Source organism: Alligator sinensis, unplaced genomic scaffold (genome assembly GCF_000455745.1).
Source record: "Alligator sinensis unplaced genomic scaffold, ASM45574v1 scaffold682_1, whole genome shotgun sequence".
In the NCBI taxonomy this organism is placed as follows: domain Eukaryota; kingdom Metazoa; phylum Chordata; order Crocodylia; family Alligatoridae; genus Alligator; species Alligator sinensis.
In genome coordinates, this window is record NW_005842011.1 from 1388444 (window position 1) to 1413159 (window position 24716).

A 24716-nucleotide genomic window follows, 5' to 3' on the forward strand; every position below is an offset into this window, starting at 1 on the left:
GAGGGACCGGCCGCGCCACTGGCGCTCACGCCTGAAGGGGGTGGGGCTAGAAGGGCGACAGCGCCCGAGCTCGGCACTACTCCGCCACCCCCAAGCCGCAGAAAAGCTCGCGCCTCCTGAGCGGGGCTGCACGGTGGAGGATGCTGTGCTCCCACCCGCCTTGAGACCGGCTCCCTGTGCCTGGCAAAGGGTGTTTGGGTCTGAAAGCCTTTTCCAACTATTTAGTTGGTCTAATAAAAGAAACCGCATTTACCCAAAAAAAACCTGGTCTGTCTCTGTCCTTAGACCACCTCAGTGTTGCCAACTCTCATGATATATATATATAGATATACATAAATATATAAATGTATACCTAAATGAATATACAAATATAAATGTGTGTATACATCTTATGTTTGTGTGTATGTATATACGTGTGTGTATAAACAACTATATAAATATAAAAATAAATATAAATACATATAAACATAAATATAAAATATACATATAAAATATAGGTTTCAAGAATGTGAAATCTATATGTAGCTAAGGTTATCTATCTAGATCTAAATCTATATATTACTATAGATATATCTATAGAGACAGAGATGGGTCCCTGTGGGGGGGGGGGGGGGGGGGAAACAAAAGGTGTCGGTGTAAAAGAAAGAGTTTTCACATTCCCAAAGCATAGACTTCAAGAACAACTCCAAAAATCATGGGAGTTGGAAACACTCCAACATGACTACAACCAACAACCACTCCCAGCGCTGGCAGCAGTGTTTCTAGTCAGACAGGGCTGACAGAGTCACTTGACTTCATTGATTATTAAAATCTACCTGCCCCTTCTAAACTCTTCATCGCCCCTTTCTCCTTTTTAATGGCATTGATGTTCCAGTGATCCAGCTAGCCTTCCCCCTGCAAGCCTGCTCTCGCTTCACTGCTCCTGGTAATGCGACTCCTAGTTCACCACCCTGATGAGGGTTTTTAACTCATGTCAGTAAAGTTATATTTGTCTTTGCTCCAATTGGAAATTGAATGATGCAGCCCTAGGGCCCTGGCATTTTAAGAACGCTTCTAGTTTTGTTTTACCCACGGAAAAAATTCTGTGTTGTGTTATATGGGATGATGCCCCTCACTATCTTCACCCCTCTTTTGCACGTGCCCATGCTCCACAGGGAAGTTAATGTGCAGTAAGCCAGGGTGTGACGTGAGTGCGCTCTAGTTACTCTTTGTTAATTCCCTGCATGGATACTCTTAGAAAACTCAAATCAAAGGTCTAGGGTTAAGGCAGAGCAGTTTCTTTAACCAACAGCACACAAGGGAGTAGTGTGGCTAATATCAGGTCTGGTCTCTGACTCTCCCAAGTACTTAGTCACATTACATTTGACTGGGGACAACCTTTGGCAGGAGTCCAATGCAGGACAAACTCACTTCTGAAGCCATAGTAAGGTTCCCTAACATGCTCTTCCCCTTTTGAAGGACATGCTCTGTTTCTTTTTTATTTATTTATCATTGTTGAGCTCTGGTCCTTCTAAAGTTCATGGCAGCATTCATTATCCAGCAGATTATAACAAGAAAGGAAGCAGAACCACATTAATCATCTGAAACTACAGACAACATGTAAGGAAGAGAAAATGCCACTCCCTGGACTGTAACTTGGTTAGAAAACCAAAATTAAAGCTCTCACAGAATACACAAGTGCCATCGGATGTTTAATTATGATTTAACTTTTTATTGGGATAAACTTTGTCTCATTAATGTCCGAGACGTGCTGTATAAAATATACATTCTGAAGGATAAGCAGAAAAAGGGAGAAATTCAAATCAGAGCCAGGTTCTGTTTTATGCCCAGTCCCATCATAAAACTAAACTTGTAAAATATGTACAAAATCTATTTATAATTCCATCTCATGGCAGTCCCTACAGCAGAATCTTACCTGATGTGTGAAATGCTTTATACATTATGTCCACTCACCCAGAAATATCCCAGTATAATTTCTTCTTTAATATTGTGTTTAAATTACTTAAGCGGTATGTGCTAATTTATATTTTTGCATGCATTTTATGGATGATGTTAGAATCAGTTTTCAAAATAAAAAATATGGAAAATATTGCTAATATAATTAATCGTCTTTGTTAAAGAATCAATGGCAAACTGATCAGTTTAATCTGCTGGTTTCTAAACCCTAGTGTAATGACGTATGTGCTGGGAAATGTTTGCATCTCAAAGAAAACGTTTTAATGAACAAAATAATTCTAAACATATTAGGTTTTACTAATATTTAAAAAAAACAATCAAAGATGAAGTTTAATTTACGATTTGAGTCTGTAGTTATGAACAGATTAACGAATTATTTAGAGTTAAAAGGGAGGGACTTCCTATGTGTCAACTGTCCTGTAATAACTATTTGTCATGTTTAATCCTATTTTGTGGTATGTGGAAACTAAGCCACAATAATTTATAAGGGGGGGGGGGGGGGAAAGAGAAGGGAATGTCCCAACATAGCTTTTTCTTACTGTGGGATAGAAGCAGACAAGAAACAGTTACCATAAAGCAGTAGGTCCCCCCACCTTTTAACTTGGTGTAATTTGTTCTTTTGTCCCTAGCCCTATGAATATGTAGCACAAACTGTCATTTGCTATTCATTTTACCATAAATTAATTTAAATATATTTAATGGCCAATGAATAAATGCACTGCACCCTCAAGCATAGTCTTACCTCTTGCATTACCTGTCTCATCATCACTTTAACAACTCTCATCATCATCACCTTGTGCAACATAGTCCCAAATATTACCTTTGGTGCCATCATTTTGTTCAAGATTTCAAAGTGGTTAGCTGTGTTACTCAGAAGTCAGGCAGAAGGTAGGGCAGGATGGCACTATAGGGTGCCTGTACACATGCAGGGACACTGCTCCAATGTGCTGTAATTACAGTGCAAGAACCACTCCAAGAACCACTCCAAGAACCACTCTAATTAAAGCGTCCGGAGCGTCTTGTGTATCAGCATCCCTACACTGAAAAATGGTGGTGGGGACCATTGGTGATGTGTAGGGGGTACACATGGGTGCACATGCATGCCCTAAGATTGGTGGTGCACCCCCTACAAGAAGCGTCACTGACACTGCCGGTGGTGCCAGCGAATTGTCTCCACTTGCCACCCTTTCCCTGCCACCAACACTGCGGGTGGCATCTGTGTGCAATCCCCTATTGCCACTGGCCACCGCTGATGCTGCCGGTGGTGTCTGCAGGTGGTCGCTGACCACTGGCCAACGGTCTCCACCCTCTGCCCCGGCTGCCGACACTGCCATGGCTGCCTCTGGTAGCTCCCTGCTCACCACCGCCACAGCCCTGCTGCCAACACTGCCTCCACTGCCTGCCTAAAACAAACGAGCTTTAGTTAAAGTGCCCCTGCTGCCATTTTTCAGCATGGGGGCACTGATATACGAGACACTGGAGTCTACTGGAGTGCTGTAGTTACTATACTCCAGCACACTCGATTAATTGAGTCTGCTTCAACACACTGTAATTACAGCGTCAGAGCAGCCTAGATGCTCATGTATAGGTGCCCTAAGATACTACTTTGCTGTTCAAGATTTCAGTAACCTTAAAATTCTCAGAAATTACAGAAGGGAACTAAGCACAATGCTCTATAGATCCATTGGCAGACCTGTACAAATGACACTCATTTTAGATACCCAGGACTTACCTGGTAGTTTTTTGTGTTCATTTGCACATCTATTCAGTCACAATGACAAAATGCTATTTTGAATGATTTGTTGACTACTGCTTCCCAAGTTTGCAACGTTCTGGTCATTCCTCTAGAAACAGTGGATAGATCACTGCCTTATCTGTTTGGGGTCCCCATAAGCTAGGTGTGGGTAATTATTTCAAATGGAAGGCCACTTAACAAGTTTTGGTGAGCTGTTGAGGGCTGCACATGTAAAATTTATGAAGAAGATATTTTAACCAATTATAGATAAAAAAAATCATAGGCTGAAAATCAAATATATACTATGAAATATTTTAAATTTATTTAAAAAAATAACTTTTGTCTTGATTTATGTTTTTTGAGAGGTGATTGTATAATAGCTCAAAATAAAGTCTCTCCCCCAAGGGAACCAAAACCAACCAGCAGGACAGTCAGCCAAGGGAGGATGCCCATACCCCCAACAGAGTCCTTCCACCACCCAGCCACCACTCAAATCACAGGGGAGTGCCTGCCTCAGTCTGCACCCCAACATGCCCCTCAAGAGCTCCCACCCCTTCCTGTCCACACTTAGCCCCATGAAGCAGCCCCCTTCAGCCTGCCCCAGCTCCCTGCCAGGACCATTTAGTTGTTCCCACCTGTAGCTCGCAAGTCCCCCTTCCCCCAGGAGGAGCCCCAGGGCACTGGGAGAAGCCTCACCTGGGTAGATTGGACAGGAGCTGAGCTGGCTGTAGCTGGGAGGTAGCAGGTGGCTGAGCCAGCTCACAGCAGTGCATGGGGCAAGGCAGGAGGCAGGACTGGGTGCAGGGCATCACCAGCTGGGAGGCACTAGGGAAATTCCGCTGCCTCCAGGCACAGTTGCGGAGCACCCACTGCATGATCCTCGCACCCTGCGTGGCTCCCACCAGCTCTGAGCCACAGATTTCCAAAACCAATTTAAGGCAGTACACCACTGGCCCAGCCCAAGAAAGGGAAACAGGGTCCGAGCACAGCTCATCCAAAGCCTACTGTGTAAAGCCAGATGGGCTGGCAGGCAGGGTGCTTCCACCCAGCATCCCACAGGGCACCAGCAGAGGCCAGAGCCAAAGTTGCCAGAGCCTGTGTGTGGCTCACCACATGGTGTCAGGTAGGGTTGCTTCTGGCCAGCATCTCCTGCAGTACCAGCATAGGCCGGAGCCAGCACCTGCCCACAGATCATATAGAATCAATTGGCAGGCCGAATATGGCCTGCAGGCCATATTTTGTCCGCTCCTGCCTTAAGCTGTCAAGCATAGCTCTCAAACCTCCTGGGCATCATACCAATACAACAAGCAACTTTTCAGTCACACAGCCATTTTCCTGAAGCATCACTATGATCCTGGATGGAAATGTTTTTAGGCAGAATTTTTCTTTTGCTGATTACATATGGTGGCAACTTAGCAACCATTCAATGTAATTCCCAGTATGACTGCACACTTCTGCTATGTTGCACCTATAGTATGTGCAGTTACAGTTCCTTCCCCTGAATTAACAGTGTTTTCTGGTATATTAACCACACTGTTTTGTCTGCACTGTCCATTTGAGTGAGTAGGTATTGATAACTCCTTTCAGGGAGAAATGACGTGTCTCTGAAACCTTACCAGTTTTTCTTCATATTCCTCCTGCAGCCCCCAGCACATTGTCATTCTGTGACATATTACAAGGTTGTTTTGTTTCATGAAATAGCGAATCCACCCATAAATAGATTTCAACTGCTGCCTTGTAATGCTTTTACTGTGAGCAATTTTGCAGGCTTTCGTTTGTAGCATATCAATAGATACAGCATATTGAGGATTTCTTTTCTCTATTGCCTGCTTCAGAATTTCAGCTTCTACTTCAAGATACTTGCACTTTGATTCCCTGAAGGTTCCCTTTATCCACTTTGTAATTTCTAGATTTTGTTTCTGATTACATGCATGTCAAAGTTTTTTTCTTCCATTTCAGATTCATGTCCTACTGCATGTATTTCATGTATTCAACAACTTTTAGCTTGAATGCAGCACAATAGCATCCATGACCCCTAATCTTGCAGATGAGATTAAATGCTGAGCAGAACTACATATCACAAGGAGGAAGGAATAGGGGATACACAGACTCTCTGGCAAGGGAAGGGGTGTGGGGATTGCAGGGAGTGCCCGAAATTAGAGACTGGAAGGCAGCACACAGGGAACCTGCACTGTGGAATGGAGAAATACAAGTTACTGATGGTTTGTTCAATGTACTCAACCTAAAGAAAGCGACCGCCTCCAGGGGATGCTTCCTTTTAGCTCCAACAATAAGGTTCTAACACTCCTAATTTTATTCTTTTATCCATTAAATACATCTACATTAATGCAGAATGAGTGGGATATGACCATAAACTCTATACTTACTACTTATCATGTGCTATATTGTAGCTATTTTGTATGTCTGCTCCAATCGGACATTAAGTGGGATAGTTACTTAATTGGGACAGTTTACCCAGGGTCTAAATCACTGCAATTTAGTTTCCAGTAACTGCAGGATGGGAGTTCATGCAAGAAACAATTAATACATGTGAGGTCCCTCTCCTTTTAAATCTGTATAATTTGTCCATACCTAGGGAATCAATAGGTTCAATCAATCAATTCCATGTTCAATTTTTTTTAATTCCAAACTTTGACAAGATGCTTAGAAAGGTTTTAATAAACTGTGATCATTAAAACAGTTTCTTTTAAATGCAAGCTTTCCTCGGCGCACACAACAACATTGCACTAGTGTTTGGAAACCAGCAAATTAAACTGATCAGTTGAATTTCTTGGTGGGAGCAGAACAAAGTGCCAAGAAAGATAATAGGACTGTGAACAGTAAATGAGAATCTTAAATCTCTCCAGATACCCAGTTAAGATATTCTTAGAAATAACTGCAGTGATAAACATTCAAAAATTCATGGAGCAAATCCCTCAAATCATGAGATTTTTTTTTCCAAAACCAATTTAAGGCTCTTTGTATTTTCCTTCTGGTTTCTGAACTTTTAGAATGCACTTTTTTTTTCACCACAAGGGAGAGCAACTAATTTTTTTAATTAAAACTGAGATTCTTAGGAAGTCTCTTCATTCCAGTAGTTCATACTAATACACAAAACTTATGAGACTTGCAGTAAAATCACAGGAGTTGGCAACACTGTTTTAGCAACCAAAGTGAGGGAAAGCAATTTCAGATAAAACCTTTATTAAACTGTTTCTCATGATCAAACATGTATTTTGTTTCCTGGGCTGGTCCTTAAAACACATTTCCTGAAAGCTAGTGCCAGACATTTTTATCTTGCAGGAATTTCATTTATGTACTGGAAAATATTTTTGAGGGGGAAAATAACAGTAATTTAGGTTCAGTTTTCCTCATCTCACAACCCCTACAGGATTCACAGTAATTTACAAGTCATTTAAAACTGGAAACAAAGTAAATTAAACAAGATCCTACCTTCATTAGTAGAAACTAGAAAACATCATAGTGTAAAATGTAATGAAGACAGTTGAAGAATAGGTTTGCATCTTGCCTTGGTTATCACGCTTCTGCAGTGCAACAAAGTAGTAAAGGATGCAAGATATCAGTGTTTGACAACTACTGAATATCATCCAACAGAGTTTATCTGTTATACAGATCTTCCTATTGTCCCAAAGTCAAAAGATAGGACCAAGACAAATTTTTACTGGAAAGCTGGTGGATTCTCTCATTGCCAGTTATGTTTTTTCTTAGCTGTGGTAATTCAATCACAGGATCATACAAGAAGTCTTTTTAAGAAATGTCTCAATCTGCAATGTAGGATAACTTGAGCTTTACTGTGATTCTCTTGATTCATGAATCTCAGTGAAAGATTAAGGCATTGTATTGTATATCCTTCTGCTCAATGAGCTGTTACCACTGTGATTCATTCATTTCAGAAGCCTGTCTGATAAATGCCAGGCCACATTCAGCAGTACAGTTCAACAGTCATGCTATTATAGGAGCCAGTTAATGTGAGAGGAGTATTTCTGTCTAAACACTGTCAGCTCACATTTTGCACATCAGATCATGCTGGTCTTTGGTGTTATGGTGTCATTGCTATTATAGGAATATTCATAAGTAATAGTAACATGAAGTCAGAACCATTCCTGGGATTATTACCCTGTCACCTCAACTGGATATTTCTGCACTTCCTGTCCTAAACAGTAACTACATGGCACTGCTGATGCCCTTTTTATGACCGCATGACCCACATCTGAAGTGGGTGAATTTTGGTGATGGGTGAAATGGTATAATCCTAATGGGAAAAGCTTTGGCTTCAGGCTCACTGCCTGTAAACTGGTTGGTGAGCCTGCTGCCTTGCAGAATTACTTTGCTACTTACGGAGCTCCTCAGTCTAGTTTTTAAAGACAAAAACAGAGTCCTTATGCCAAAAAAACAAAAACAAAAACAAAAAAATCAACCAGCAACTAAAAGCCTTTAGCCCTTCCTTCTCCACACAGTAAGAGAGACCATTCACCCAGCTTGCTTCCCTCTACTCTCTTCTCTGGCGGTTTAAGTTAATAATGGGATATGTCCTTACTACCTAAATGTCCACAGCTGGTCTTCTCCAACACAGCTACTTAGTCTCTCTTAAAGGCTACACCACCCTGTTACAGGCATAATGGGATGCATTGTGGTGTGCTTCAGATATCGGAAGCTCCATCTATATTGCTGCCACAGCAATGACAGTAGATATTCATTATCTAGCTTTAAATTAGCTCAGTCAGATGGCAGCAGCAGTTTAGCTGTGGCAGTACAAAACTCCACATAGGCTATTTTACCCTGCCAAGAAGCAAGATAAATTAGCCTGTGCTGAACCTCCTATCTTACTGTTATTTTTGTGACTGAATTGGTATAGACATATGCAGAGTCAGCCTGCCATCCCAGTATTAAATTCCTTACATGGGACCAAGTTCATTCCGCTATCCATTGTTCTGTTTGGCAGGAGTAATATATACAGTAAAGTCATTGCCTCTTTACATGTACTGTGGATTGTAGCATTGGGGTCAGACTGAAATTTGTCCTACCCTGTCCATTTTTATTGAGACTGTATGTTTTGCACGCCTGGTGTATTTCCAATTGTCTTTGTGTGTGCGTCTATGACAGGTCTATTCTGTGCATCTTCACAGGGTTCTTGCTGGCAAGATGTGATTTTCATACTTGTGGCTACTCATGGTTTCATGGTTTTCAACTATTTGTCTGAATACTTATTTTTCCCAAGCTTCTAGCATGGCTACAATGCTAACCTTTAAAATACAAACTATGTTCAATTAATGCAATGATATCCATTGGAATAAGCTTTAAAAGAGTTGTAAACAGCCCCTTTTCATCTATATGGAGTGTTGATTCTAAAGTATAACAGATGTTATTTAAATATTGTCACAACCCAAAGGGTGAGATTTTTGTTTTTGTGTGCTTCGGCACTGCTAAATTGTCCCCGCTAAATTGCAGCTTCTTTGCACGGTGGAGTTCTCTGCTGCAAAAGAGAACCCCGGTGCAAGGGAGAATTTCCCGCCAATTTGAAGCTTTCTTTGCAGGGTGCATTTCTTTGTTGCAGCACAGAAATGCTCGTTGCAAAGAGTTCCCGCCATTTGTATGCTAATTTGAGTCCCATTATTGGCCAGTTCTAAATTATTCACACATGGCGGCTAGTGATTGGCTTGCTAGCCGTATAAGAGGCTTGAGTGGTTTCCGCCCAAGTTGGAGGACTCCATGAACAAGGGAGGAGGAGACTTCACGCTGTGTGAAGATCTCTAAGTGCTGCGGATCCTTACGGACCCAGCGCATTTCAAGTAGGCAACAGAGGTCTGATCAACCTCTAGCCTCTCCCCGTCGCTGATAGATTCCCAGACGTATCCTTCCCGCGTGCAAATGAACCGGACCCACGGAGCCTAGCAAACTTTGTGCGAGTCCTTGCCGGATGACTCCAGAGCTCTTCTACCCGGGTTCGAGTCCTGCAGGTTTACTTTCCCGTCGCCGAAACCCTTTGCGACGTACCCTCGTGCCCTGCAGGTTCGAGTTTTGTTTTCTTTTCTCTCTGTAACCGCAACTTAAGCAAGCTTTCCAGCCTACACTACTGCCATCTCAGTGTAAGTAAATAATCTTTTAAACTACCGCTACACGTCCGTGCCTAATTCCAGCTCGAAGGCCTTTCCTCTCCGCCCCGGCGTGCCCGGGCTGCTGGCCACAGCCTGCGTGCAGCGCGAAAAGGGCTCGGGTTGCTCCCGGCCCGCACAAATATGCGTGTTTAATCAACACCTGCCAAACAGGATAGCGCTCATCATATTATGAGGATCAGCACATTCTACTGTATGGCATCTTGTTTTTGAGATGTTGTATGGAACAGATCTTGGCTTGTGTCTGGAACTTGGGGCTTTTTTTGGTTTTGGTTTTTTGGGGAGGGGTAGGGGGGCAGCTTTAAAAAAATGTTATTTTACCTTGCCAGGAAGCAAGATACGTTAGCCTGTACTGAGCTCTCTATCCTACTGTCAGTTCTGTGACTGCAGTGGTATAGACATATGCAGTCAGCTTGCCATCCCAACGTAATCCCCACACTCCTCCCACTTCTTCCCCAATTGACTGTTATATATCAGTTTGTGAAAATATGTCACCAATTTTAAGACAAAGGTCTTAAATTGTACATCAAAGAATGACAGACAAAAGGTGAAAAGTAGAAGAATGTAACTACGAATAAAGATACTCAGCACCTTATTCAACAACAATAAATAATTAACAAAAAGAGAGAGAGAGAGAAAAAAAATTGTTTGTTTTGCTAGACAAAACTCTACCACAACGGACAACTGTCTTGGAAGTGACTGTTGGGCTCGTGAAATTAAATTTAGAGACAGAGTTCTGTCCCTTGGTGATCATCTCACCAAGTTATAACTGCCAATAAAAAATAGCTTTAAATAGACACTTAATTCTTAGCAGCAGGAGGCAAATAATTCCTAACAATTTTAATTTGATACATCAGGGGCTCACTGATTCAAAGTCATTCTATCGCTGATGTACACTATGTACCAATACAAACTAGCCATGAGTTTTGTGCTGAATTCCCCTTGCCTAGCCCTAGGGGAAATCCTCTGCCCTAACAGCTTCTATACTACTGGACCTTTCCTTTATTGTCCCTTATGTAGGTGGAACAGCCAGGGAGAACATCTGTGTGGCTGAGATGTTCTTATACTCCAGCAGTTTTTGGAAGTCACTAGAGCCACCTAGATGTACTGAGGGCCAGGTGTAAGTCTTCAGTCCGCTCTTGCTATGGGGTCTGAACTGGGCTGTGGCTGACCTGGGAGTGGAAAGTTTCCCCTCATTCTGTCTTACCCCACCACAGTACTGCACCAACAACAAAGTGGGCAGGCTAGAAGCTCTGTCTTGAGGCTTATTTAAACTGGGCTACATAACACCTACCATATAGCTTGCTAATTATTGGCTTGAATTTAGGAAAAGGATATATCACATATTGCTGTAATCACTACTTTTTACATTGTTTTAACTGCTCAGTCTACTGAATCTGTATGCGTCTGTGACTTCCAGTACTAGATGTGGGCCTGATCCTGCATACATTCATAAGTAACTTTAGTTATCTAAGTAATTATGCTGAAGCAAATAGGACTACCTACAGCAGTAAATTACATGGGTAAGTGTTCACAGGTTCCATCCCCATTTCACTCTTCTGCTCAGAATAAACTGGAATAATTTATCACTCAGCACTTCACAGCGGGTTCATCTACACGAGATGTTTACTGCAGATGACTAAGTAGTAGGGGTGTGAGAAACGGGCCCTATTGGATTTGGATTCAGCTAGAATTGGGGACAGTGATTCGATTAGTTGATTTGGATCACTGTCCCCAATTTGATTTGGCTGAATCCATATCTGAGGATTCGATGATGATTTGAAGAATCAGCAATTCGGACATAGACACAGCTTTAAATGCTTTTTTCTACATACCTCAAGGTACCAGGCACAGCTCGTGAACGTTGTGATGCTGGGGCAGATGGAGAGTCCCACAGGAGTGCGGGGGGGTCCCCTGCATGCTCAGCAGCAAACCCAGAAGTGGACCAGAAGCAGATGTTTACTGAGCATGATCCTATGTGATACTTTTCAGTCTTTTAATAGCTTTGTTCCACAAATTATTTTCAAAGTGGATCATGAATATCCTCCTCAACTAGAATTGTTTGGGTGCTTTAAAGCTCACCTTTGTTTTAGTTTTCTTTGTAAGGAAAAATAAGTTGTTGCAGCGTGTGTTTGTGTGTGTTCTTTCTTTACAACGGGGGAAAAAAAAAAAATCACATTCATGGAATCTCAAAAACTGCTTAATGGTTTTTGCTCACACTTTCCAAAAACAAAAAAGAAAAGAACTTTGAACAGAGACTGAACTTGGAAAATTTCAGAGCAAAAGATGAACTTTTTGGAAGTTATTGCCATAGGAAAAACAAAATTGTATCTTGAACAGTTTTGCAACTGTACTGAAGTTTCTACAGGGAAATTATTATTGTAATAGATGAGGTGTGTAGTTTGGTTATATAAAAGCCTACCAGTTACTGTTCCCAATCTCAGCTATGATATCCATAATTTTTGTTATAATAACCATGAGAAATCTGAAAACCCAATTCATAAGCAAAATCAAAGGTGGCAATATTCATTAAAATAAAATATTTATTTTGTTAAAGTCAAGGCTGAAATAAGGAAATGTGAGGCTGAATTAATCATGGTATATTTTTGTTATAACACCCATGGGGCAATGGAGCTATTATATTGGCAAAAACACTTTGTAATCGGTGACAATTCTTTAAAGCTGTTCAGAGACCCAGAATGTTTAAATGTATCTGGAAGGCAGTACCTCCAATCTGCCAAAGGGGTGTGATAAATGCAATTTAACTTTCTGCTCCACAATTTTATCACATGGCCATCACCCAGTACCTATGTAATAAATACAGAGACATCCTGGTGACTTTGTATCTCAGTGGGAAGCACTGCAGTGTCCCAGACAAAGGAAGGTTGTCATTCACAGTTGTACTGGCCGCGAGTAAGGGAGGTTGTAGAGCAACAACCAGCCTTGCAGGACGCTTGTCCCTCTCTGAGGAAGGGGATGTGGACTGAGATCTGTTAATCTTGGAAGAGAAACTCTTTAAACCTTATATTTTACCTGTAAATTCCAGTGACCTTTCTAGAGGAAGGCAGAGAAGAGGAGGTTATTTAAAACTTACTGAACTTTCATTTCTATTACAGAGAACTGTCCATTACTATGATGCATTATTTTTGCTAGGAAGGTTCAGAAGTAACTTCCTTCAAAGCCGACATCCATGACATGTTCTGAATTGGCTTATAGAAATGCTAAATATAGTGAGACTGTCACCTAGGGCACTTCAGCTAAGACTGTCACAGGGCACTCAACTGTTTAACACAAGGCTTGTAATTGGATTCCTCAGTTGGCAGCACTGGATGATAAATTGTTGCCAAAAAAATCAGATTAGTTCATATCATTCAACAATAATTTAACATACTGTACTCTATATTGCCCAGTGTGGAGGGTTTTTTTACAATAAGTGTTAGTGCCTGTTAAGAATGGTACAGAATGAGATACAAAACCAATTATAAATACAGTGACAAAGAATTTCTGATAAGATGACCTAAGATGCATCAGATAAACATGGTTATTAGGCAGCAAAATAATATGAAGTGACAGTCCACTCAGAGTCTCTGATATTGGAGAGACTGTACAAGCACATACTTAGGGAGATGAACATTTAAAGTTTATTTTAATTTAAAGGTGCTTTGCTTTCTAATTAGCAGGGATCTGGGTTTTCCATTTCCCATGGAAAGATGAAGTAAACCGCAGATTTTACCTTTTACTGGAGGCAAATGTGGATTTCTCATTTTACTGGAGAAGCAGCTTCTCCATGTGCTCTGCTGTTCCCTGCTGTGCTAGATTGAGCCTGCTGGGCTATGGAGGTCCTGAGGGAGGGCAGCAGAGAAGGGAGCCTGAGCTCACAGGTTGTGCCAACCCCCACTCCATGCGCAGACCTGGGGGGTCACGGGTCTTCCCTACCTCCCAGGGAGTGCACACCACAGCAGGGAGCTGCCCCTGCCCAAGCCCACAGTGGGCAGACAGCAGGCAGCATGGTGTGGGGAGCTGGCCCCATAGCCCTGGCAGCTGGGGGCTGCCTCCAGCAGGGCTGGGGGAGGAGGAGCAGCAGCCGGGCTGTGTGCAGTGGAAGGGAAGGGAGTGAGAGCTGCTAGCAGGGCTAGGGAGGTGAGGTTTGTGGGAGACCTTTAATTTTAAATCACAGGTTTGGGGAGGTTTACCAGAGAATTTGCAATTTTTTTTATCAGGGAAAACCAGGGTCCCTGGTAATTAGTAACACAACTTGTGTGTGAGAGGGAGGGAGGGGGTGATCAGGGCACCAGCCCCTGGTACCAACTTAATGGGGATGGGGGTAGGGTGGCAAAAATGGTACCCTTCTCCAGGGAGTGTGTGCCCCAGAAGTAGCAGCGTGTCAAAACTGCAGCTGCTATCGTAGTACCTGGGTGCATGAACACTATGCTGTTGCTTTAGCAGCAACAACTGTGGCAGACACAACATGCCGTGGCAGCAGGTAAACCTCTCTGTTATTTATACTCTGACTGTAATCACTAGGCATTGCAAAGAGCAGAGTACAGGTTTCCCTCACTTTATGTAGGTTCTGTATGTGCAAATTCGCTCTAATGCAATGACCCTTTTTATACCAAAAATTCGTTATATGAGAGAGAAATTCACTCTTATGCGATCGGTGTGTTGGAAGCCTGCAGTCAGCTGCTTTGTGCAATGCGCTGTGGGAGTGGCGCGCACTAAAATATAGTCTCCTGTATGGATCTGTGCTCCTCATTTGTTGTCTGCGACCCGTGTTTCTGTAGTTGCCATCCCCATTATGGTAATGTTCACCACCACCCTGTGCTTGTGTGTACTGTCTGACGTTGGTGAGTATCAAAATTGTCTTGTAAAAGTGGTAGAAATGGGTCTGAGGGTCAGTACAGTCGAGGTCTTGGAATGTATCCCTGTTACATTGTAAAGTGGGTTCCCTTTATGTGAATTCGAGTTATGTGCTGTTTTCCAGGAACACATGTACAGCATAAAGTGAATTAAATCTGTAACTGAAAATAATTAAGCTCCTACCTCCAGATGCATCAGAAACACACAGCATAATCTCAGACATGACACTGCAAGCTAAATAGTGTTGTATTCTTATGGTGTAGTCTATAGGATAAAATTACACAGGTGCTTTGATAAGCATTGGCAAAGCCTGCAATATAGATAACTAAAAGTCAATATACATACCTGTAAAGCTGTTAGAACATTAAAGTAACAAGAGAAGAGGATTAGTAAAATGTTCCCCCCTCTTTATAGCTCTATAATTTGCCTTAATGAACATTGTTCTGCTACATCTGATATTACATCTATAGTTACTTCTAGAAAGCTCAATCTTTTAGAAATTGTTGAAAGGATGGATAATGGACACACATTTGGGCATATTCTGTTACGTTATAGCTGTGAAGATATAATAGTTTATTTTAAATTTGAAAAGGAAGTGGTTACTTTCAACTTAAAGTTACATTTTGAATTTGACTATCATGTTCACTGCCACATATATATAATGCATAAATATAAGGGAAATCACTCCCTGGCCATAACATTGGCAAAAAAGATATGGGTGAATCACAAATTCAAAACAAGTCAACCATGACACAACACAAGTCAACCATGTTCTCATCCAAAGAAAAGAAAAGAAAAGAGAAGAAAAAAGCAAATGTAATTTTGGACTGTGTTACTGGAAGTTATATACACAACAGGAGGTGACAGCACCACTTTACTTGCTTGTGGTTAGGTCTCAACTGGAGTACTGTGCTCAGTTTTTGGCATCACATTTTTAAAAAAGGATACAGAAAGAAATTGGAGAAGGTTCAGATGTAAACAGTGAAGATTATATAGCGGTTTGAAAGCAAACCATTTGAAGAAAGGCTGAAGGTATGTTTTTCCAGAGAAAAGGAGTTGAAGCAGGAACCAGAATAACAGTTTTCAAATATTTGAAAGGCTGACAAAATGAAGCAGCAGCACTATTTTCTGTTGCCACAGAGGGAAGGACATGTGGCAAGGGCTTTAAAATACAGCAAAAATGATCCAGATCAAATCTCAGAATATTCCAAGTTCAGTCTCTGTAAAAAATTCTGTTTTTTGTTTTTGAAAGTTTGAGCAAAACCCATTGAGCAGCTTTTGAAGTTCTATGAATGTGATCTCTCCTTGTTAAGAAAAAAGACACACAGCACAAGGAAGAAAAAAAAAAACAAACTTACCAACTGTAAGGGCAGTGGGAGAATGGAACAAAGATAGGTAGGCTAGTTGCGGAGGTTTTCAAGAAGAGGTTGGATAAGCATCTAGCTACAGTGGCACAGGAACAGCAATTTCTGCATGTGTGCAGGGGACTGCATTAGGTGACCCTTGAGATCTCTTCCAACCCTATGGTTTCACACTGACAGGATTGGTAATCCCCACCACTTCCAAGGTAACAGAACACGGATGGAAGTTTTGAAAGTAAATGTAGTATGTATGAGAGATGCTGGTTTTCCAACAAAAACAATCCAGCTTTGGCAGTGTGGAGCAGGGTTAATGAATGGAACCTGAGGAACCATCATTGCAAAAATCTTCCCCTCCTCCAGCGTAGAATTAGGAGGATTTTGTAATGTTATCCACAGATATTCTGAGGTCTGGCATAGGAATTTTTTTTCTAAATTTGATCACCAGGGAGCTACTTAGTACCCAGCCCAACTGCTTCATTCAGGTACCAGAGCCTGAAATAAAATCTATTGGAAGTACATACAAAGACTTCCACTGTCTCTGGATTGTATATAGATTCTTAATCTCTGTTACATGAGGCTGAAATTAAAATGCTTATCAACTAACCTCAACCATTTCTTAACAGAAGCTCATGCTATTCTTTCAGTAGCTGTGGTTGAGGGATTGCTGACCCGAACACAGTTGTTGATCTGTCAAAGCATTTGGTATAATCAGTTACAAAATTTCATCACACAAGTTACATAACAGTATTTTGTCTGCATGAGGTCATAAAGATTTTTATCTTCAAGCTCTAACTCCTTAGCTGGGCATATGAACTTGAGCCAGTCTATCTGTAGCTGTCCCTGTATGGTTTTCATTTTGTTGTATTGCAAGACCATCCTATATATAAACTACTTACAGAACAGGGAGATAGAAATTATACGAACAATGATGAACTATCATAATGTATGTGTGTAAGGGCCACATATGACTGCCATTAGAAATAGACTTGTACATGTCTTTACTTTTCTGAATTTAAAATTGTACCCTTAATACTTCAATTAACGTCAAATTATTTGCATTCAAGTTCTAATGGTAGAAAGTGCACATTTTATAAATTACTTCTCCAACTGATGGATCACAAAGAACTTTCAAGTAACGGGAAAAGTATTTTACAGAAAAATCTTTGCGTTCATTGGTAAAATGAAAAATATCAGCTGTTTAAAAAACACTCAGTACTAGACTTTCATATACATATAATAAATATTTTTTACCAGTGTAACTTAAAGCAAAACTTGCTGTCTCTTTCACAGCTTAAGGATTTTTTATAAAATTTTACGTAGGAAGAAGCTGCATGACAAATGTTTACACAGATCTGAGAATAACTTCATGGGACAATCTACTTCTCCTTCCTTTCAGTAATCAGGTATAACATATAACACCATTTTCCTTTCTAGCAATTAGGTTTGACATACAGACTTCTGCTATTTTTTTTTTAATACCTGTGCAATGAATTTTTTTGGATGTAGTCCCAGGTGTTTTGAAAATTCTTTAAATAAACTGTAACCTACAGTGTATTTTTAATGTTTTCATTTTATTAAGCATTGAAATTCAGATGAAAAATCTAAAAAAAAATAAATAAAAATGACACTACATGGTAGAGAGAGGTGAAATCATACGTTGTTTGTACATTTACTTCTCTTGCTCAAGGAAATAAACACTAAATATGCTGCTGTGTGTGTGTCTCTTTGCAATTAAATTCTGGAAATCTTAGTTTCCCAGCAGGCAAAACACTTGCTGAAGCCAATGTAAGTTTGACCTGATTAAGGACTGAATTTGTTACATGACTTTCCATATCCAGGCCATTGAGCCCTAAGTGACTGCTGTGGTACATTGTAACTAACTTCCCAGCTGCATTTTAGAGGATGCTTGTGTGTGGTGGTGAAAGTGGCCTTGAAGTATTAATATTATCTGTGTTTTCATAGTAACATTTACCGCTACATTTACTTCAGCCATACACTCTTTGGCTCTACAACAGTCTGCCCACAGCAGATTCTACTGTATATGGATTTCCTCGGAGTAGCTAGGTCACACGATCTGAAGAAAGGGAACTTTTGCCTTCCTCATCACTTGTCTATAGTGGGTAAGGGCAAAGGTATCAGAGTTAGCCTCTGATGCAATCCTACAAGTATGAGTCTCCTAGAAAGCTTAAAGCAGTCAGTGTCACGATTACAGCTTACCAAGTTATCATAAGAGTCATATTTTCCTATGGTAAAGTTAGATGTGTCATTATTTGTTTTAAAGGTTCCCTCGTAGATAGCAACAACAAACAAAACCTTTGCAATGGGGTGTAGTGTATATTGACTTTTTAATCCCAGATATACTTGATATCCCAGATATATCCTTCAACTAAGCAACTAAGACTGCACTCAAGGTCTCTCTGTGCAATTTTTTGTATAGAGAAAAAGATAAGTTGCATTTGTAAATGGTTATTTACATGTGAAGATCAGCAGTTAGACACCTACCTCCTTGTTTGACATGTGCAAATACCTATATTCATATGCAAATATGAAGATTCAATGTGCAAACAATGAAGCCCACATTTGTGGATATGATTTTAGAAGCTGATTTTGAAAATGAATTCCTTTCATGTAAAAATAGCCTGAGAAAAGACTATCTAACTATATAAGGTCTATATTAACTGTATCTTTAAAAACCAGCACGGTTCAATGTTTAAAAATATCACATTACTAGGAGGCTGGTTTATCCTGTTTTCGAACTCGGATATACTTGACCATGACTTTTTAAATCTGACATATTTTGGTTCCTAGGTAGTGAGTTTGCAAACATGGGCATATATTACATACAAACAGACAGAAAGGATGGATGTTAGCATGAAAAGCAAGAAACAAGAGAGTGAAAGATAAAGTAGTACCTGTCTTGAGCCTTATTTTGGGATGGTCCATGCACCAATTTAACAACATGACTATCCCCATACCAATTTACTTATTTTCTGCAATTCTTCATTCAGACATAGGTACTCATGGGGTCTGTCTATATGTGCAATTAATGCAAAGCAATAAACTCCAGAACAGTTTGAACTGGAGTAGATTATTCCTGGGTACAGCAGCTACATGTGCACCTAGGACAGCAGCAATTTGAGCTGGGGCAGAGCAGGTCTGGGCTGCCAGGAGGTATAAGGGGTCAGCCCTGGGCACTGGGTGCTGGCATCAGGCAGCAGAGGGGATGGCTAGGACACAAGGGTGCTAAAAGTGCAGTCACGTGGGTAGGTAGCAGGCAGGAGTCTGGCTCCTGGCTGGCTGGGCTGACCGGGTACAATTTGCACACACAGTTGGCCAGGGCCAGCCCATCCTATCCTGAGGAACCTGTGGCTGCAGGGGGCCTCATAGAGCCAGACGGAGAGGCTGTGGCCCCTACTGTGGTTGTTGCTAGCTGCCGTGTTTGTGATGTAGCCCACCTGCCCATCCAGCAGGCTGGATTTTTGTTTAACTGTTCTGGTGAGAAATTACAGCCATCACCCCTCCCCCCACAGTGTGCTAGGGCGTCCATTTACTGGTGTAAGAATAAATGTGTCTATGCAGAAGTTAGCTTCAAAATAATTGAGCTAACTTTAATTCTTACAGGCTTCAGATCTTAAACTTTTTTGTATTCCTCTCTTGCTTGCTTTATTGTTGCCATCTCACACATTGATCCCAGACTTGGGACTGATTGTTACCCTAATTTACACCAAGCAGTACCTTACTTCACAAGCACTCTCTTCAATGTGGTGATCCTCCCTTGCTTAGAACTAATCTAGACTAAGGTAACTACCTTTTCCTGGCTTAATTATACTGGTACAGGTGCACTGGCATGACCCGCTAATATAGACATAATTATATTAGCACAAAAGTGTTTATACTAGTATAACTTCACTTTGCTGGGGTCACTTAACCTCAGCTGTCTTTCCTGCTTGATGCAGGGGCTAGACCCGATGATCTTCTGAGGTCCCTTCCAGCCCCTAACAATCTAGGAACCTATGAATTTAGGCCAGGCCACAGACCAGTAAAAACTGTTGAGTATAACGAGCAGTATGAGCACTTTTACAGCAATGTGATTGTATCTGTACTAAGATTACTACACTTCTCAGCTTTATAGTGTGGATCTGCTCTTAGTAAATTTGTTAGGCTTCTCTTTTGCTTGAGTTGTAAGGAGATTAAATCACATTCCATCCAACAAGAAAGGAACCAAAACCTTTAGCCTGTAAACTGGGTTTCTGAAAGCTTACGTGCTTTCCTAAATGTAATGGATTCTTTGTTGAATAAGCTGCATATTTTAGCTATTGAGTTTCTGCATACTTTACTGATCAAGCTGCACGCTCCATTTGCCAAATATATATCATAGCAGAACCCAAATTCCACTGCTATAAAAAAATATGATTTTTCAACAGTAATTATTTATTTCTAGGGCTCAGTTTTTGTTCTTTTTTAAGTGCTAGCTAGGGTTGTTGAAAGCAAGAAAGTCTTTCAGACTTGCTAATGGTTTCCTCTATTGGTGGGAAATGTGATTAAACCAGTGTTTTTCAGGGCTGGGGGTGTGATGGAAGGCAAGTAAATTCAAGTTTAGAACCTGAATTAAAATTGGCCTGTTTTTCAAATGATTGAAAGCCATGGAAGCTGTGGATGCTCATAGGGAGCTGCAGGTGCTCAGAGTCTGAGGAGTGCCAGGGCGCTCCTTGAAGTGCCCAAATATAAGCTTAGTCTGAAAGTTGAGAGCCAAGTCAAACCTTTACCAAAAAAAAGGAGTATTTGCAAGAACAGCAATAACTGCAAGCTCAGCAATGCCTTATGGGAAAATCCTTGCACGTGTGCAAGTGGATGTTATTGCAACATACTAATGTCCTGGGCTAACCCACTTTTGATGCAGGCTTCCTCACTCCTTGACTGCAAGCCTTGACCCCAAAGCATATCTGTGGATGCCCTTATGTGGAATCTGATAAGCACAAAGTTGGAAGGGACCTCAAGTTTAACAAGGCAACCCTCCTGAACACGCTATTTCTAAACTATCCTACACAGGTAGATCATGCTACAGAACTTGTGGCCCTTCTTTGTATGGAGGACTTGTCCACTGGCATTGTCCTCTTTTACACTTTGTGGCAGAGTATATGTGGGTATTTTACAAGTCCTTACTAAGCATGGGCTGAACTATGACATTCAGCCACAAAATGGTATGAAGTCACCCTTCATCCTACCTGACAGATTAACTGGGTGAACGATGTCATCACAGAGCACACTGCTCCTTCCCATGGCTCCCTGGTACATATGGGATAGTAGGCAAAATCTGCACTCCCTTAGTAAGGTGTAACTTTGTCACTTGGGTTGCTTGGTTGTTTCCAAAAAAGAGGACAGTGACAAGGCCCCAACTATGCCCTGCCCTTGTGATGATTCATGCTCTCAAGAGCAGCAGTAAGAAACAGCTTCTACAACTGTACTTACCCTTTGTTGCAAAGGCTTTGTATGTGGGGGTGTGAAAGGAAAAAGCAAATACTTGTGCTTTTCCTCTTGCCACCCTTATCAGCCAGGCTGTGGCCAAAGAAAACCTGGCCCAATTACAATATTTTAGCTGAAATATCTTAACCTAATTTGCTTGCACAAGAGAAAGATATTCAAGGTTATTATTTCATACAATTTTAATGAGGAATAATTATCCAACAAAGATCCTTGTGTGACTTTATACATGGAAATTCAAGTTAGCAAGAAGCAGGCTAGAATTGGATCACTGATGAACAGAATAAAAAAAAAAAGTAGATAGCTTTGGAAATCCATTTGCTAATTAAAAAAGAAAGAGTTGAGAATATTGTGGGAGAAAAGGGAAAATGAGTCTAAAAATAGCTTACAGAACAGGGACTTGTCAGTGTGCAATGAGAAAACCATCAGCTTTTGCACAAATGTGTTGTCAAGTCATTTCCAAGAAAAAAATGCAACAATAAACAAACACTTTACTCCCTCCCCACCAAAATAAACATCATAAAAAAAGATGCGTGTATGCTTTTAGGGATAAAACAAATATGACACTAATTGCCTACACATGGGTTTTTGGAAAGGAAAAAAAGGATAATACACCATTTTTGCTAGCAAGCTGTTGCCAAGAACCTTGAACAAGTTTAAATCTTGCTGTAGACCAGTGCTAATGTTGTATGCCCACCCAAAACCACTGTTGATCAACCCAAACCAAACAACCCTTTGGGCCAGCATGATTAAGGCAGGCCACTTTCTGTAGCCAGTGACAAACAAGGAAGTGATGTGGCTAGTACCATATCTTGATTCTCTGACTCTCCAGCATGGCTGACCAGATTCCCATTTACAGTAAGGCTGACTGGGAGTAGTTTGCAGCATGAGTCCAAAAAGTACAGAGAATATGCAAGATATAGTATGTTTAAGGCTTATGACTGAATAATTTCCTGAGCCAATTTAGCTTCTTTTCCTGTTCCTGAGTTGTTTATGAACAGAAAGCTTTGATTATTGAACAAATTCATAATTGTTTGATTAACAAATTTCAGCCACATGTTTGTTGCAAACATTCCTTAATTTCATATTCATGGTATGTTGTTTATGCTGTCTGATCAAACACCTCACTCCATGGAAATTGTTGTTGCTATGTGATAGGAACGCTGAATGGAAGTCCATTTGCAATGAAATTAAACCCTGTGCAAAGGGCCGGCATGTGCCACTTACATCCTACTTCAGGGCAGAGGTGGGATACAAGTGGTGTATCAGCTGCATGCTCCAGAGTCACTCTGCTCTGTAGTGATAATACTCACTTAAACAGATCTCAGCTACAGGCCTGATGTGCACATTTGGCAGACAGTCACTATTTTAGCATGAATGTTCTCCTAGATCAACAAGTGAGGTGTTAATAGGGTTGAGAAGAACTTCTGTTTTACACAGTGCTGCCAGCTCTAGATTTTATCATGAGTCTTGTAATGTTTGGACTTAACATCCTGGGGCACATGAAAATTTTAGCTTTAATTTTTTTTAAGAGAGTAATTTTCTAGTCCTAATTTTTTGCAGTGAAAAAGGCTAAAAGTGTTATCCAGGCACAGGTTAAAGACTCCAAAAAACCAGAAGTCAAAATAAAAGAACCCAAAATACATTATTTTTAGCGTCTCATTATTTTGAACCAAACTTATGCTATTTTATTGTCCGACTCATTTTTAAACATGTGTGTTAGCAATATTGTATATAGCAATGACAGAAGTATTCAAAAATAACTTCGCAGTATTTGAGCAGCTCTATTTATGTCTGGTCAAAGCTATCGCAAGTCATTAAAAAAGAAACCCAAAACTTGGCAGTCAGAAAAGCATGGCTAGGAGGACCAACATGCAGTATTGCCTCAGGAATCTGTAGAGCTCAGCAGTCAGTTGTACATAGTAATAAAGACTGACAGGGGCCTCATTGGAGATAGCTTAGCTTCACTTTGGCCACTTCCGCTCTGTGCCTTGCAGACAAAAAAGGGTTACAGTACTACACAAAATGAACTTGATTTCCAAGGGGTCAGGTACATACCACCTTAAGAACTTTATTTCCTTTTAGAGGAAAAACATGTAGTTGCAACCTGGTTAGTTAGGTAAGGGACAGGTTTTTAGGACTACTCCCAATAGGATCTTGGCACCCTTTTGTTTTATTATATTGCCTTCCAACCTCTTACCTCTCCACATACATGTCCCTGTTCTGATCTGTTCATGGGTCTCATCCACCTGTTGTGCCTCGTCTTTCAGATAATAAACTCCTTGGCTAGGGACAGACATTCAAAAAGCCTGAACTGGTTCGACCTTTGCAAGTTAGTCAAACTTGCCCAGGCTGAGTCGGTTTGTAACCGCACAGACATGCGCACACATGCCTGCAGTTGCTCAGGCTAGGAGCCAGGGACACTAGAGCGTGCCCTCTGCTGTAGCAGAGCTGTGCTGGGGGGGATGTGGCTAGTCCAGGCTGAAATGGCCAGAGAGGGGTTTCATTCCCCCCTCCCTATCCTGCTGGCAGGGACCCAAGCTGGGTTTGCCAAGCACTCTCCCCTTGCTGCTGCAAGGGGCCCATGTGGCCCCTGAGGCAGAGGGGGCAGAGAGGGGGATTATTTTCTCCTCTACCCCTACTACTCCCAGGGGGGTGCAGCCAGGTGTGCCTGCCCCGACTGCTGCTGAGCAGCAAAATAAGCCTCCTCCTGTCCCCTCCGCTGGATGCCAGAGGGAGAGGGAAATAACCCTGGTCCCTGCCCGCCGCAAAGGGACCCTGCCAGCCAGTGTTTGGCCCCCAGGTGGGAGCTAGCTGCAAAGCAGGTTTCCCAGGCCAGCTCGGAGGTGGCAGTGGGTCCTGGGCCTGGCAGCCACCACCACCACACCCCCTGCCCTGTGCAACACCTGGGGCTGCAGCCTAACAAGCTGCTGTGGGCTGGCTGGGGGGCTGTTCTGCCCCCCTCGTCATCAGCTACTGCTGCCACTGCCATGCAGCGCTGCTGGCGTGGGGGGGGGGCAGGAAGCTTCTGCCCATATGTGGAGCTCTGGCTGCAGCCCCTGGATGGCCTTGGAAGGTAGAAGGTGCCTGGGTAGGAGGCTTCAGTCCAGGGCTGCCGCCAGAGCTCCATGTGTAGGGCACAAGCTGCGGGGCTGAAGCTTTCCCTCAACCCCCCACTGCCACCTGGAGTGG

General features: G+C 41.7%; 1 protein-coding gene across 3 annotated transcripts in view; it reads right to left on the reverse strand.

Annotated features, from left to right (window-relative positions):
• The window catches only part of MAP3K4 (mitogen-activated protein kinase kinase kinase 4), a 189340-nt gene that overhangs the window by 154740 nt on the left and 9884 nt on the right, over nucleotides 1–24716 (reverse strand). The window contains exon 1 of one of the 3 annotated variants that reach the window (XM_025202001.1): nucleotides 7145–7619. The exons of the other annotated variants lie outside the window; for them this stretch is intronic. The gene's annotated coding sequence lies outside the window, so the exon portion shown is untranslated. Of the gene's footprint in view, nucleotides 1–7144; nucleotides 7620–24716 lie in introns of those variants that run through there. 3 annotated transcript variants of the gene reach the window in all.